The sequence below is a fragment of the Limanda limanda genome, chromosome 6, assembly GCF_963576545.1.
Source record: "Limanda limanda chromosome 6, fLimLim1.1, whole genome shotgun sequence".
Lineage (NCBI taxonomy): Eukaryota > Metazoa > Chordata > Actinopteri > Pleuronectiformes > Pleuronectidae > Limanda > Limanda limanda.
The window spans coordinates 23486327-23499720 of NC_083641.1; the positions used below are offsets into that span (position 1 = coordinate 23486327).

At 47.1% G+C, this 13394-nt stretch overlaps 1 protein-coding gene across 1 annotated transcript in view; it reads right to left on the minus strand.

The window, feature by feature from the left end:
- robo2 (roundabout, axon guidance receptor, homolog 2 (Drosophila)) overlaps positions 1–13394 on the minus strand; it is a 162136-nt gene that overhangs the window by 128296 nt on the left and 20446 nt on the right. The gene's annotated exons all lie outside the window — the stretch shown is intronic.

Here is a 13394-nt window from a genome sequence, read left to right on the forward strand (position 1 = left end):
ATTCCGACAACAACTAGGCCCACAACCGCCATCCAGGAAAACCCTTGGAGACAGCATTAATATGTGAGCATTAATAGGTGGAGCCACACACTAATTGTACACTGGAACGGGATCATGTTGAATATTAGAATCCATTACACTCCGGCTGTTGCGAGCGAAGCCAAATGAATTAAGACAACACATTATTTACCAGCGCACGGGGGCAAATGGAGACTGACAGCCCGGCGAAGGTTGACACTCCACGTGACAGCTGTTGCTCACATCTGTCGGCTCCCGTAACTGCAGCGCTCAGCGGCCCTTTGATACGAGCTGCTCCAGTAATTAGTCGACTCGCCTCTGTTTCTCCGCTCAGCCAAATCAAGCTGCAGCGGGCGACACAAAGGCTGCATCCGCATAAAACACATTTCAGCTTTTTCAAATGCATCATTTGCGCGTCGTTTACGCCTGCGTGGCTTTCACACTGCGGTGAAGTTATCAAGCCGAACACTTTAGGAAATGATGGTGCCAATTTAGTACGAAAAGCATCGGGTTGCATAGGATGTCAGTTCCGTCGTTTTTGTTTGTAACACACCACTTTAAAATGTAAATGTATGTCGACAAAGATGCAACTTGATCGTTGAATCCAAGGTTTTTGTTGTCTTCTTTTCAGAGAAGAATCAAAATGGCACTTAGCTACGGCCTTTACACAAGGTCAGCAATATGGTGAACATAAAGGAGAGCTCTGGAGACAGAATGCAAACAACATATCACTGATGTATTGTGCTTGATAATGCATGTTTTGTATACACTCAAATGAAATTGCTGCTGCTAACATCTTTATTCTTCAGAAATCTGCAAGGACAAAATTATAAAATGCAGAAGTGACACATGTCTTCCTCGCTTTGCCTTCCTTTCACCAAGTCCCTAATGAGCATGTCGCTGGCAGGATTAATTTCTTATTATTTAATTGATCCCCAAACAGCCCTCATCCATCATAGAGCTATTCAATATCCCACTCTTTTAATCTCTGTCTGCCCCTCATCATAATTCTATAGCACAGGCCATTACGCACAGAGAGCGGGCTAACACTGTGCCGTGGGCATCTTTAACACTGCCGACACACAAATGCTGACAACCAACACACACAGATCTACACACACACACAAACATATATATTTATATATATATATAGTGGAATAAATTATGTCGCTATTAAATATGCATCCAAACAAGCCGAGCAGTTGATGATGCAGTGGTACAGACTCCAGTGGTGAGAGCTGGTGCACCGGGGAACGCAGCTAACATCTGTTTTACATTAATGATTCCTAGTGCAGCTCACAGGCAACTGTAATATTCACTAGTGCTATGAGACACCAGAGTAATTGGGATGTGTTTAAGATGTCTTACAATGTAGTTCATTTGAAAAGCCACAGACGGGAGTGCCTGCACCTTCCCATCTGAAGAATCCCCAGATATGCGGCGTAGACACTTGCCAAGTCAGCAGCCATGTTGACAAGATGCAGTTTTTCTACTCGGAAAGTAAAGCAAATGGTTTGTTTGCAATGTAATGAATATTTAGTTGTGTGAGAGCGGTAAATAATATTTATTCTAGCTGTGAAAGTGAGGTGAATAATGCTTACTTGGCCGGTGGTGTAATAACAGAGTAATGCCGACCTGGCCACGCACAGACCTGCTTGCTCGGCTGTGCAGCAAACTAATGGCTGCGTCCTCTTTAGATGCAAGAGCGATTGTGGGAGCGTGGTCATGTATCAGCACCCCCCCGACGTGCCCGTACCAGGGGCGACCACTGCACCATGTCCCGGCCCTGACACGCCAACATAATGAATGGCCTGGCTAATGAAGGCTTACTAATTGATTATGGAGAAAACAGAGTATTACTCACCCAATGATGGCAGCTCCGAGGGGCGCTCAGACACTTTGTCAATGCTCGGTTTCTCGTGCCTGTCCGGCCCCGGAGGGTCTTTCTATATCGACCTTCTGACCAGTGTCGACACCTCGCACCAGATGAAGTGTATTACTTTTATAATATTTCATTATCCTCTGACACGATGTACAAAAAGAGGAAGAACACTGCATAGTTTTTGGGGAGGTTTTTGCACATCCATTTACACATTAATTCAGCAAATGGATGTGTCGTACATCTTGCCGCGGGCATGCACTAAACCCGACCAGGTGTGTCTGCCAGTGATGAGAGTGAATGGGGATTTCAAGGCTTTATACTCTAAGCTGTTGTTCATTGAAGCACGCAGGAGCTGCTAAGGTGGGAGGTATATGTAGAGAGCCATTGTCTTTGATTAACCAATTAGTGGACATTATCAAGACTAAACAGAAGTCATTACCAGTGGGCTTTGGTGAGGAGGCATTCATTTCCCCACGGACCTCCAGCCACTGTCTCCCAGGCGCTGCCCCGGTCCGCCACGGCCCCGGTCACTTATTCAATCTATAACAACTAATTTTGCTTTTTAAATGAAGGTCTAATTGACTTTCGTGTGAAGAAAGCAATATGGCTGATCCAGTCTGTATGTCTGATTCGCAGATTGAATCACTGATTGGATGTGAATCAGCGCTGTGGTATTGCTTTTGGAGACACGTTACACACACACACACACACACACACACACACACACACGCTCATTATCATAAATGCAATCATTCATGCACCCGTGATATCAGCCAAGCTATTTCATGTTTTCCCTGTTTCCCACCTTTCATTATTATTCACTTTACAGGTGACTTACACGCATCCGATGTGGAGCCACGGATGAAGGGTTAAATATTTCTACCAACCATTGTTCAAAGTGTGTTTGAACCGTTTCCATCTTGTGCTACAGGAGCTGCAGCTTGTGTTTGTGGAAGTGTTTGACACTACACATCCAGTGGATTGCACACGCTCCCTAGTGTTGTCTTGTGTTGAGCTCAGACGAGGAGTGTCCTCCGGCTCACAGGCAGAGGCCAAACCATAATCAAGAAATTATCATAATTCAGTCTAATCATAAGTGAAGGAGGGCAAAATGACTGAAATTAAATTCTGGATTACTGCCTCCGACTGCAGGATGTTTCAGTAACTGCTATTTTTCTGCCAGTGGTTTTAATATATGTTTACCGTACTTGTGCCGCCAATTAAAGCACCGAGTCAAGGGGAGTGCCACAGGTTTACTGTTTAGCAACACTTGCGTGCCGGCACACACACACACCCTGGTGTGGATTGGGGGTGCTGGGGTGTAATGAGATGGGCTAAGGCTGAGCGATGCGATTGCTCAGTGTGCTGTACGGCCTGGCTCCCAGTCCGGGGCATTAACCAGCTCGGCTGTGAGGAGGGCAGGAGGGCAGGAGGCAAAATAAAGGCTCGGTCAGAGAGGGCTGTTCTGGTCTAATTGAGTCCTTTGGGCCGAGGCTCCACTGATCAGAGACTTGTTACAGGAATCCGGTTTCATGGTTTCCAAACAATAAAATTTCGGAGTGGGGATTTGTAGTCCTTTGGGACGACATCCATTCGAACCTTTCTGTGATTTTTGTGGTTTTCTCCTGGTTGTCTGCCCCCGTGTTCCTCTGTTTTAAATCCGATTACTGCAACAATATGAAAACACTACGGTGGAGCTCAGCAAGTGGTACATTCACATATGAAACATTGCAGTGATGCTGTGCTGTCAATGTGAATCCAACGCTTGATGCCTACGGGGTGGATTCTTTGTTAGAACCGGTGTCTGCTTCTACATGACCGGAGCATGTCTGGCTTCCATATGGATTTTCAGATCATGAAGCTGACTCACCAGAGCAGTAACAGCGGCTCTGGCCACTGGAGAAGACTGTAACACAGGTTGAAGGGGTTGGAAATCTGAGTCTTTGCTCGGAGGTGCCGTAAATCCTCTAACTGTTGTTCAGACCTGCTGTCTAAATGATTAAACATTGACTTACAGGCTCATAAACACAGTTATGGAGTTGGGGAAGTTTGAGTTATAGCAGTAGAGAAATGCTAAAAACCTGAGCAATTTAAAAACAATAAACTATCAAATATATGACAGCGGAATTTGTTCACGTTTCATATCTCGTGTTTTGAACTGTGAGGATGAGGCAATAGAAAGCTGGGAACACTTATCAGAAGGCCTTGAATGTAGAGTGGAGCACAACACAGCTTCCAGTACAATGGCCAGGATGAAAAACCTTCACATAGCCACAAAGAAAGGGATGTTCTCTTACTCCCTTTCACTCCTTATCTCTCTGGCTGTCTCTTTCTCTCTAAACAATCCCTGGGAGACAGAGAACAACAAAGACAAATGACTTTGGCCTTTTAAAGGGAAGCGTCAAAGCTCTCCCTCCAGTGGCCAGAGGATCCACAAAAGTGTCCATTTTTCTCGCTCACCCCCTGCAGTGGCATTAACTAGAGGGGGGGGTGGGTGGGGGGGTTCTGGATGAGCTTCCTGTGGAGCAGGAAAGGCCAGGGCAAACATGGGCGCTGCGCTGGTTTTAATAGGCGCTAGGCCCACTCAAGTGTAGCAGTTCATAAATTAGAGAGGAAAGCAAAGAGAGGAAGATGGAAGACTGAGCAAACACAAGTGGCAAAGCGCCGCCTGCTCCTCCGCATCATCACTCACTTCAGTATAATATGACAGAAAAGGGAGAGAAAGAAGGGTGGAACAAGAAAAGAGGATGGGGAAGCTGATGAAATGATAGATATTTGCCAAGGCTTCAGTGAAAATAGCCCATGAGCCAACGACAATAGCCCAAATGAAAGCTATATGCTTTTCTTTGGGGGTCCAGAGAGTCAACGGATGAGGAGGAGGAGAATGGGGGGGGGCAGGCGCAGCGCCTCGTCCACCTGATGCCACGACGCCGCCTGGCGCTGCTTCCTTTTGTAAAGCCCAAAGTGCCGGACAGAGGAGAGAGGCAGACACAAAGAACAGACAGGACTCTCTGCAGGAGACTCTTTGTGCCGTGGCCACTGAGCGGCGGCGGCACAAAGCCGTCAGCTGCCTGGACACCTCGTTAGCCGCGCTCCCCGCCGCTCGCCCATGGCACCGGGTCGACTCTGGGTCTGTTGCTGGGGCCCGGCTCACCGCTACAGTGGAGCTTCAGCCTCCAAGACACACACACACACACAGACACACATTCACAATGACGGACTGTAAAGCATTAAAGACCAAAGGAGGAATACAGTGCTATAAAACACACCTGTTCTACAGAAGGTTCAATGCCCTCCTTTCACAAGCCTTTTCACGGATATTTGCTTAGGTTGTTAAAGCTGATCTGTTCAGATACAGTCCACACACACACACACACACACACACACACACACACACACACACAAAAGCGCCTCAAGCCTGCTGGAGATGGCCAGGAGAAAGGGATGAGGCTTTCTTCCCTCCTTGTGCTCTTTTATCTTGTTTTACCCTTTTTGCTGAAAGAGATTCAGGGGAAATAAAGATGAAGGGTTTAAATGAACTTGGTTGTTTGGGTGTCTGGATCAATGAGTGGTGCATCAATCTGAACACGAGAAGAAAGACAGGCTGCAGCACACAGACTGTACGTATATAAAACATACAATGGGACCGTCGGACCCGACAACTAATTTACAATAAGACTCGTCATCTATATTGAGCAATAAAAGTGCAGAAGGTGATGAATCCAGTTAACGGCCACTGGAATACTCTGGCAGAAGGCGATCTGTTATTTAGGGGATTGTTTCCTCTCAGCACTTTAGCACAGCGTTCACATATTAGGGACTAAAATAGTAAAAGAAAGCCGGGGACGCAAATTTCTTCCAGTTTCAAAAATAATTCATGCATCCATGCTCATTTGAAGGAGAATAAATTATTTTGACATTCTGAGGCAGCTGCATTTTTCCACTCCCTGTCTTCCAAAGGCTGTTTGACGCCGTTGAAACACCAACAGGGTGTTCCTGTCGGCGTGCCCTGGAATATTAAGTAGGGTTAGTGCTTACGTTGCTTAGAACCAAGTCAAATAAATATGCAGGGAATTAGTTCCAGCTTCACACACTGTCAAAATAGGATCCTCCAGTCAATGCACCAAAACAAGCCCATTCACCACACTTCAACTCATTCCAGCTACAAAGAAAAGCAAGGCAAATTTCATATTGACACAATAAACAAATATATGCCGGGAGCTTTGTGAGCGCGGCGACAGTGATGTACATGAATGCAAAGCCAAACAGAAGCCAGCATCATGCAGGGATAAACTCGGAGCCGCTCACACAAACACAAACACACAAACCATATTTATCCCACAAACATTTACAGCGATGGTACATTTATATCTATAAAAATAATATGCTACTGCAGGGTATTATTGTGATGGGGGAATGCAAGTATAATGTTCAATATCTTAACATAAATATGTATACTGTGTATAAATATCTGCGTGTGGTGATTGTTCTTTCTCCACATATCCCGACCGGGAGCCGACACAATGTCTCTTCATTCAGCTCAAGGTTTTTATTATTGTCTCAACGCTGCAGTTCGCTTCTCTGATCAGATCCAACCTCACACTCAATGTGATCAATCAATCAGTCATTGATCTCAATCCCACTGATCCTGATGAACCTTGTTTCAAGATCAATTCAGTTATTAGATGAAACCATATGAGGCCTTGATGAAGCTCTGTCAGGTTTTAAACCCCAACCAATCCACAGAAGACACAAATACCTTTTATGGGAAATGATGCTGCACTTCATCACGATGCATGGACCATGTGACCCACTTTTATGGCCATGTTGTTGGTGTTGTCATGAATTATGTTAGGCAGCCCTGATGCATACACAGATCAAACAATCAACCTCCCCCAACCACTCAGCTGTAGCAGTTCCTTGCAGCCATTGCAAGGGATAATACACCAGCAGGCAGCAATCAGTCTGGCCGGCTGTAGCAACCTCCCATGCATCAGTCTGTATATCCCTCCCCATTCAACAGCTGTGGACTCGTCTGTTACTGTCCGTCTACCTGTCACTGTCCATCCACAGCCACACCAACCACAGCGCACATCAATCAGCACACCCTTGCTGCATTTTTAATCTCTTACCCACCCACCCCAAGGACCAAGGACGCTTCAAAATTACAGTGAGGAAAGGTCACCCCATCCAATTAGAACATCATCAGAGATGCACACTGGAGGGTCATCCCCTGAACCCTTGTAGCACACATCGTAAATCCTACACAGCCGGGAGAAGGAACACCCACTCTGGCAGGATTCAGAGAGGCTGACTGATTGCAGTACCGGCAAACGAGTTGCTCGGAATGCATCTTTAACTGTGATCAGGGAGACGTCTCATATAAATTGTTTGGTTTGATATGAGGTGTAATGGCATGTGAAAGTGCCGCCATAGATTTATTCCCTGACGATGAACCGTACTATCATCAGTCCGCGTATTGACCCTGTGACGACCCCCAGGGCCCGGATCAATCAGGTCTCCAATCAGTGGTGGATCAAGCTGCCCTCTGCATTCTCCCTCATCCTTCTAGTAGCTTGTCCCTTGTGAGGATTTCACCCCAATAATAGGACATGCTGTAGAGCCAGGCAGAGAATGGCAGGCCTGCTGCAATGAGAGAGCGAGAGAGAGATTGTGTGGATCAAACCACCCAATGGAAAGGACCCTGTGGAGATCATTGTCTTGGCTTGGCTGAGGAGAAAGATCTAATGAGAGAGGGGGCAGAGATAGAAACAGGGGCAGAGATGGAGAGAGAGAGGGTGGGTCAGTGAGCTTTGAGCCTCTTGTGGGATGATCTAAGCCAATTAGAGACAAGTGACAGCTCAGCTACACGCCGATGACACAACTAGACCATGGCACGTTTTAAGCCCCAGCACCCCACAGTACAAGCCTGATTTGGACCCCGAACAAGCCCCTCACAAAACCCTTCTACCACAACCCCCATCACCCCGGTCACAAACTGACGCCAAGGAAGATGGAGAGAGTGGGCTTAGCAAAAAGACAGTTCTCTCACTTGCTGTCCTTTCAGAAGGAAGTGGCCGGCCGAACAGAGGTCTGAGCCTGCCTCTGCTCCGTCATGGTCAGCCAACTCTCTTGACATCTGATGCTGTTGAGAGTTTGCCGTAATGACTTGACAAATCCACTGACCTTTGCCCTGGAGGTTCAAAACATATGAACCCCGAGATGAGGGGGAGACGGCCCAAAAAGCTCGGATGGAGACATATGACGTGAAGGGTTCCAACTGAAAAAGGAGGGGGTTGGCTGAAATGACCAGGGGCCTGTGTCACTGCTGTGCTGGCTTCTCTCTGTGCACAGATAACAGTGCCGAGCCGTCCCAGCTTACACGAGGGGAAGTGGTAGGCCACCAGGTTGTGGGCTGTCAGGGCTCCGGCACAGGGCGTGTGATTAATGAGACCCGGCGTCACGCCACAGGGAGCTCAGCGGCACGTGCCACACTGCTGGGAACAATAGGAACTCCTGACACTGTGCGGTGCAGTGGACTGTCCACAGTTTGTCAAGGTCCTGGGTCAACTCAAATCAATCCAATAGGGTGGATATTTATGCCAACAAATACATTCTCAGGACCGCACATACACACAAAAACATGTATGACACAAATCTACGTCAACAATCACATGGCACACCCATGACACTGACATTATATACGTGAACTCTTCATGCATCCTCTTGTCCACCCTCCGCTGAGCATCAAGGAGCAAGAGGCACGGAGACGGAGGATGACAGTGAGGAGTGATGGGGGTCGAGGGACACCCGGCGGGGGGTGGGACAGGACAGCCCTCTGCACGTCTAACGTCTGCCACTCAACAAAGTTAATGATGCCACCTTCTTGGGCCAGCAATCCCCCCCCCCGCTGCGTGTGAGAAAGGACCCGAGCAGAGAGAGAGAGAGAGAGAGAGAGAGAGAGAGAGAGAGAGAGAGAGAGAGAGAGAGAGAGAGAGAGAGAGAGAGAGAGAGAGACGGGCTTGAGGCTGGTGTTGCTGGCGTGTGGATGCAGTTAGAAGTGGTGAGACGCTCTCGTGAGGTGAGGTGTGGGGGTGGGGGTGACAATTGAAGGTCCAGGATTATTTACGACAATCAACACCCCCGGTTGGCACCGTTGAGTGATTCTGAGATGAATGGTACCCCCCTGCCCCCCCTCTGCCCTATTTTTTCTCTTCCCAATTACATTGCTGTCTCCTGCCCTCATCAGCATCCGTTATCGAGTCAAGTTACATATTAAGGTTTATGAGAAATCCAGCTAATTTTATTAGCAGTAAGTCACCAGGTTGGTATTTGATTTTTTTTTCATAGCGAGAAGGGGGGGGGGGGGGTGGGCGTTTTTTTCGCTGGCGGGCTGAAACTGTTATCATCTCCAGCCAGTGAGGGAGCAGCAGTTAGGGGGATAGGGGAGAAGCGGAGGAGGGATGGGGGTTGAAGATGCTGAGGAGAGATAACAAAATCTGGTCCGGCACTCAGCAAATGTAGAAAGGGATGTGGAAGGTTTAGTTTCACAAAATGTCTTACGGAGCAGAAACAGTATCAGTGTGGTGTAAAACGATAAACCGAGCTAAATTTAAAGAGGGTAAAGGTCTGTGGACGTCAGAAAACCAATCCGGGCTGAATTTGTCATGAAGCAGTTAAGTTTTGAGGTAACTGCAGTAATAACATGACTCGAGTACTATAAGAATGAAAAAGCTGACGGTTGCTCATATCCTTTAGCCGGTTATTGAATTGCCCGTGCTTCTCTTCCTCTGACACAGGAATAACCCTGCACTTCCCCGGCTATTCCTCCTTTCATACATCTCCCAATAACACTAGCATAACGTCATTAGAAGCATATGAGATGATCTCCAGACTTCTAAATGGACCCGGGTGCAGCTCTGTTTTTAAGCGATGGGGTCAGATGATGGTCAATCGATGGTCAGTCAGAGGTCACATCGAGAGGCGGCCAGAGGTCGGCCTATCTGGACCCAGAGGTACAGGCAGCCAATCAACCCTGTGAATTGCTTTGAATGGATTTAAATCATATGGACAGCTCCCTTCTGCTTGGAGTCTGAGAATTTGATAAGAATGAGCAATTTAACATAAATCATCCAGGGATTGTAAAATCAATAAAAAATATGTAAACAAATATTTCTAAATACTTTAATTTTCAATGTTCAGGATGTTTTTCTCAGAACAAGGTTAAGTGTGAGAGAGGATAAGTTAATTCCCCAAAACAGGCAATTACACTAATAACACATTAGGTGCATAAACTACTAACAAGAGATTAATTGCAGATGTATTCCACTCAACATGTTTTGAATAATGTCATTTTCCATAACCTCCCGCGCGGCAGCAGCAGCCAAATCGATATTCATGAAGTGTCAGAGTTGTAATTCAAGCGTCTGTTCCTCATGAATACCACGGGGACCTTTAGAAGAAAGACAGGAAAGAAGCTAACATGTAAATTTTACAGTTAATGCCCGGGCATGGCTTATGGTGGCCAATTAAGATTTTCTTTTCAGCTCCATTACAACGCGGCGTCTTGGGGTTCAATTTTGCCCTACTGTGTCATTTAGGCCTCAAATAGGCAAACGTTCACTGTGCCAGTTGGAAGACAAAGAGGCAGATTGGAATCTGTTACAGAGTGTGTGTGTGTGTGTGTGTACACGTGTGGGCACAGACACGTGTGTGCACGTGCATTTACAAACCAGGTGTTGTGTACGAGTCCCCGAGATCCATGTGCTGTTGTGCCTGTGTGCCTTTGTGTGCGGAGGCCTAATTTGCGCATGAAACAGGAGAGCGTTAATGGCTTTTAAAGATCGGTGGAGTCAAATGAGCACGCTCATCAGTTAGCCACACACCCCTCGGTGATCACTCAGTGTCATTAGATTTCATTTCCTGTGGAATGAGAAGATCTCGGTGGATCCAAGACAAATCCCCGCAATTACAGCGGAGCTTAAGATGATTCACCGCCTTCATTTCTGTCGCACTGGGCGGTGAGTGCTGTTCCGAGTGGCATTATCGAGTTTCTACTAGTACATCAGCAGTAATCAGTGGAAACACACTAACAATACAATGTGTTTTCCAGAATTATCTTTCACAATAGTTTTCCTTCTGAATAGAACATCATAGCTAAGAAATAGACAGACAACTGAACATACACCCATCTAAGAGCGCACACACAGACACACACACACACACACACACACACACATTCGCGAGTGCAGAGAAACACAGGCAAACACAGGAGGCACCTGCGTGATGGTTAATAGCTTTGCCCTGGACAGTGTAGAGCACAAGGGCCAGCAGCAAGAGGCACAGAGATAAGATTCTGCTTAGCATTTGAATAGGGTGTTCTGATTCCTATTCAGTTGGCCTTTGGCCATGCTAGTGCTTAAGTGGTCTGGGCGAGTCTGCCTGGTGTCTCCTGTGCCAACCAATGTAGAGGCTCCTATCTGGCAAAGTGCAATGTCTGTCAGTGTCCCGGTCTGTATGTCTGTCCCTTTGGCTGGATGAGATTCTGGCTGGTTAATAAGCAGCCTTGCTAGCTGCTAATCATCCTGCCAGCTGCAGAAGCAGGTGGCCAGAACATACCGCAAGTCCCAGTATCATCCACTATGTGATGTCATCTCACTGCACCACACATAGCTGAGGTACTCAGGTTCCCTCTATGGAACCACGTCTTCACCTGAAGCGGAGAACCAAGGCGTCTATTTCTCAAATGAGGTGACACTGAGGATCCTGCAGGGAACCGGTGGCCCCTGAACCAACAACAACAAATCTCTGTGTCCCCTCCTTCACCCCGGACTGATCCTAGAACAGGCTAACAAGCAGAGGCAGCAGTCGGGACACAGCGGAATGGGAAGCCATTAGCTCTTCGCCACACAAGGTCACCTTCAACTAGACACAGCAGCCAACCAACTTCCTCTTCTGATAACCCATTGGATGCAGCGGTGCAGTCAAGTAAAGGTCAGACAGTAAAATGGAACGGAACCACAGCTGTCTACCAAAGCACCCTCTTAAACATTTGATCTTGTCTCCCTTCACTTTTGAAAGTGACCAAAACGCTTTGAGTATCACTTTCAAACAGCAGGAAAGGAAATGAGAGAGGGAGGGAGTGGAAAAGGGGAAAGAGGAAAGAGAGTGATGGAGAGAGAGAGGGAGAGAGACGGGACGATCAGGTTTCAACCCTGGTCCGCAGCTGTTCAGGGCTCTGGTGGCTGATAGGTGTCCTGTGCAGCAAACGTTGTCCAAGACAAACACGATATCTATCTACGCCGTGGAGAGATGGCAAAGTCACAACACACCCGGACCCATGAAAACTCTGCTGTGGTGCACGGCCAAGAGAAACTTTTGGAAAAAACACAAAACTAACAAAGACGCACACTAGATACTAAACTTGCAATTTGTGTCCCTTTCCCCAGTTTCCTTCTGTCTATTCACACAGTTGAGTTCCAGATCTAATGAAGCTGGAACACTTTGTCTCACAAAAGGCAACTTTCAGGAGAGGCTGTCCTTAGTGTCTGCACAACTGGAAAAACAGCCACAAAAGTTGTTTGCCCTAAAAAGGTATGTGTGGGTGCAAGTGTATATGTGGACTTGTGTTTGCTTCCAACAAGACGTATCCATCAGAGAGCCAGTGTGCAGTGTGACAGTTGTAACCCAAAATAAACAGGCTGAACCGAGGGTCTGGCCGAGTCCTGACCCTTTCATGAGATCAATCCCCCAGCAGCATTGTGCACCCTACAGTGCTGCACAAAGGCATGTGTGCGTGTGAATAAATGTGTGTTTACGGGTGTGTGTCTGTGTGTGTGAAAGTAACCAAGGAAATAATGGGCATTTGAACCAGGGACATCAGTGCAGAAATAAAACACCATTCCACACTCCAGAGGGTGAATCAATTTCAGCGACATTCGATTCTAACCCATATCAGCTAGCGCGTGAACTTCAGCCCTCCACCCTGACACCTCCTCCCCTGCTCCGTATGATGGATTACCATCTCTGGCAGTCTCAGAAAGAGAGAGAGAGAGAGAGAGAGAGGGAGAGAAAGAGGAAGGTGGGTGGGGGAGGTCAGTCACTACGGGGACACATTCATCGGAGGGGAGCTCTGGGTTAAGGAATCATGGTTTGACAGAGATCTGGGGTGGATAGAAGAGGCCAAAGGGTTCTTCAGGGGTCAGAGGACCCAATCCTGGCTGGACTCAATGGCAAGCCACCCTCAGTACACAGATCTACAGGGATTTCACCCAGGGTCCCTTCTTGTGATTAATATTATTATCACTCACTTGTCTCTTTGTCCGCGTGTCAGCAAATGGGTGGCATCAGACACATTCATACACCTGTGCAACCACGTCCCATGAAAGAGAGAGACTGTTAGACTGATAAAGTAACGTATATCCAGAAGGTACCATTAAGATCAAAGTAAATCTACATTAAACTGAAAACTACACAGGGTGTGAAAAAGTCAATA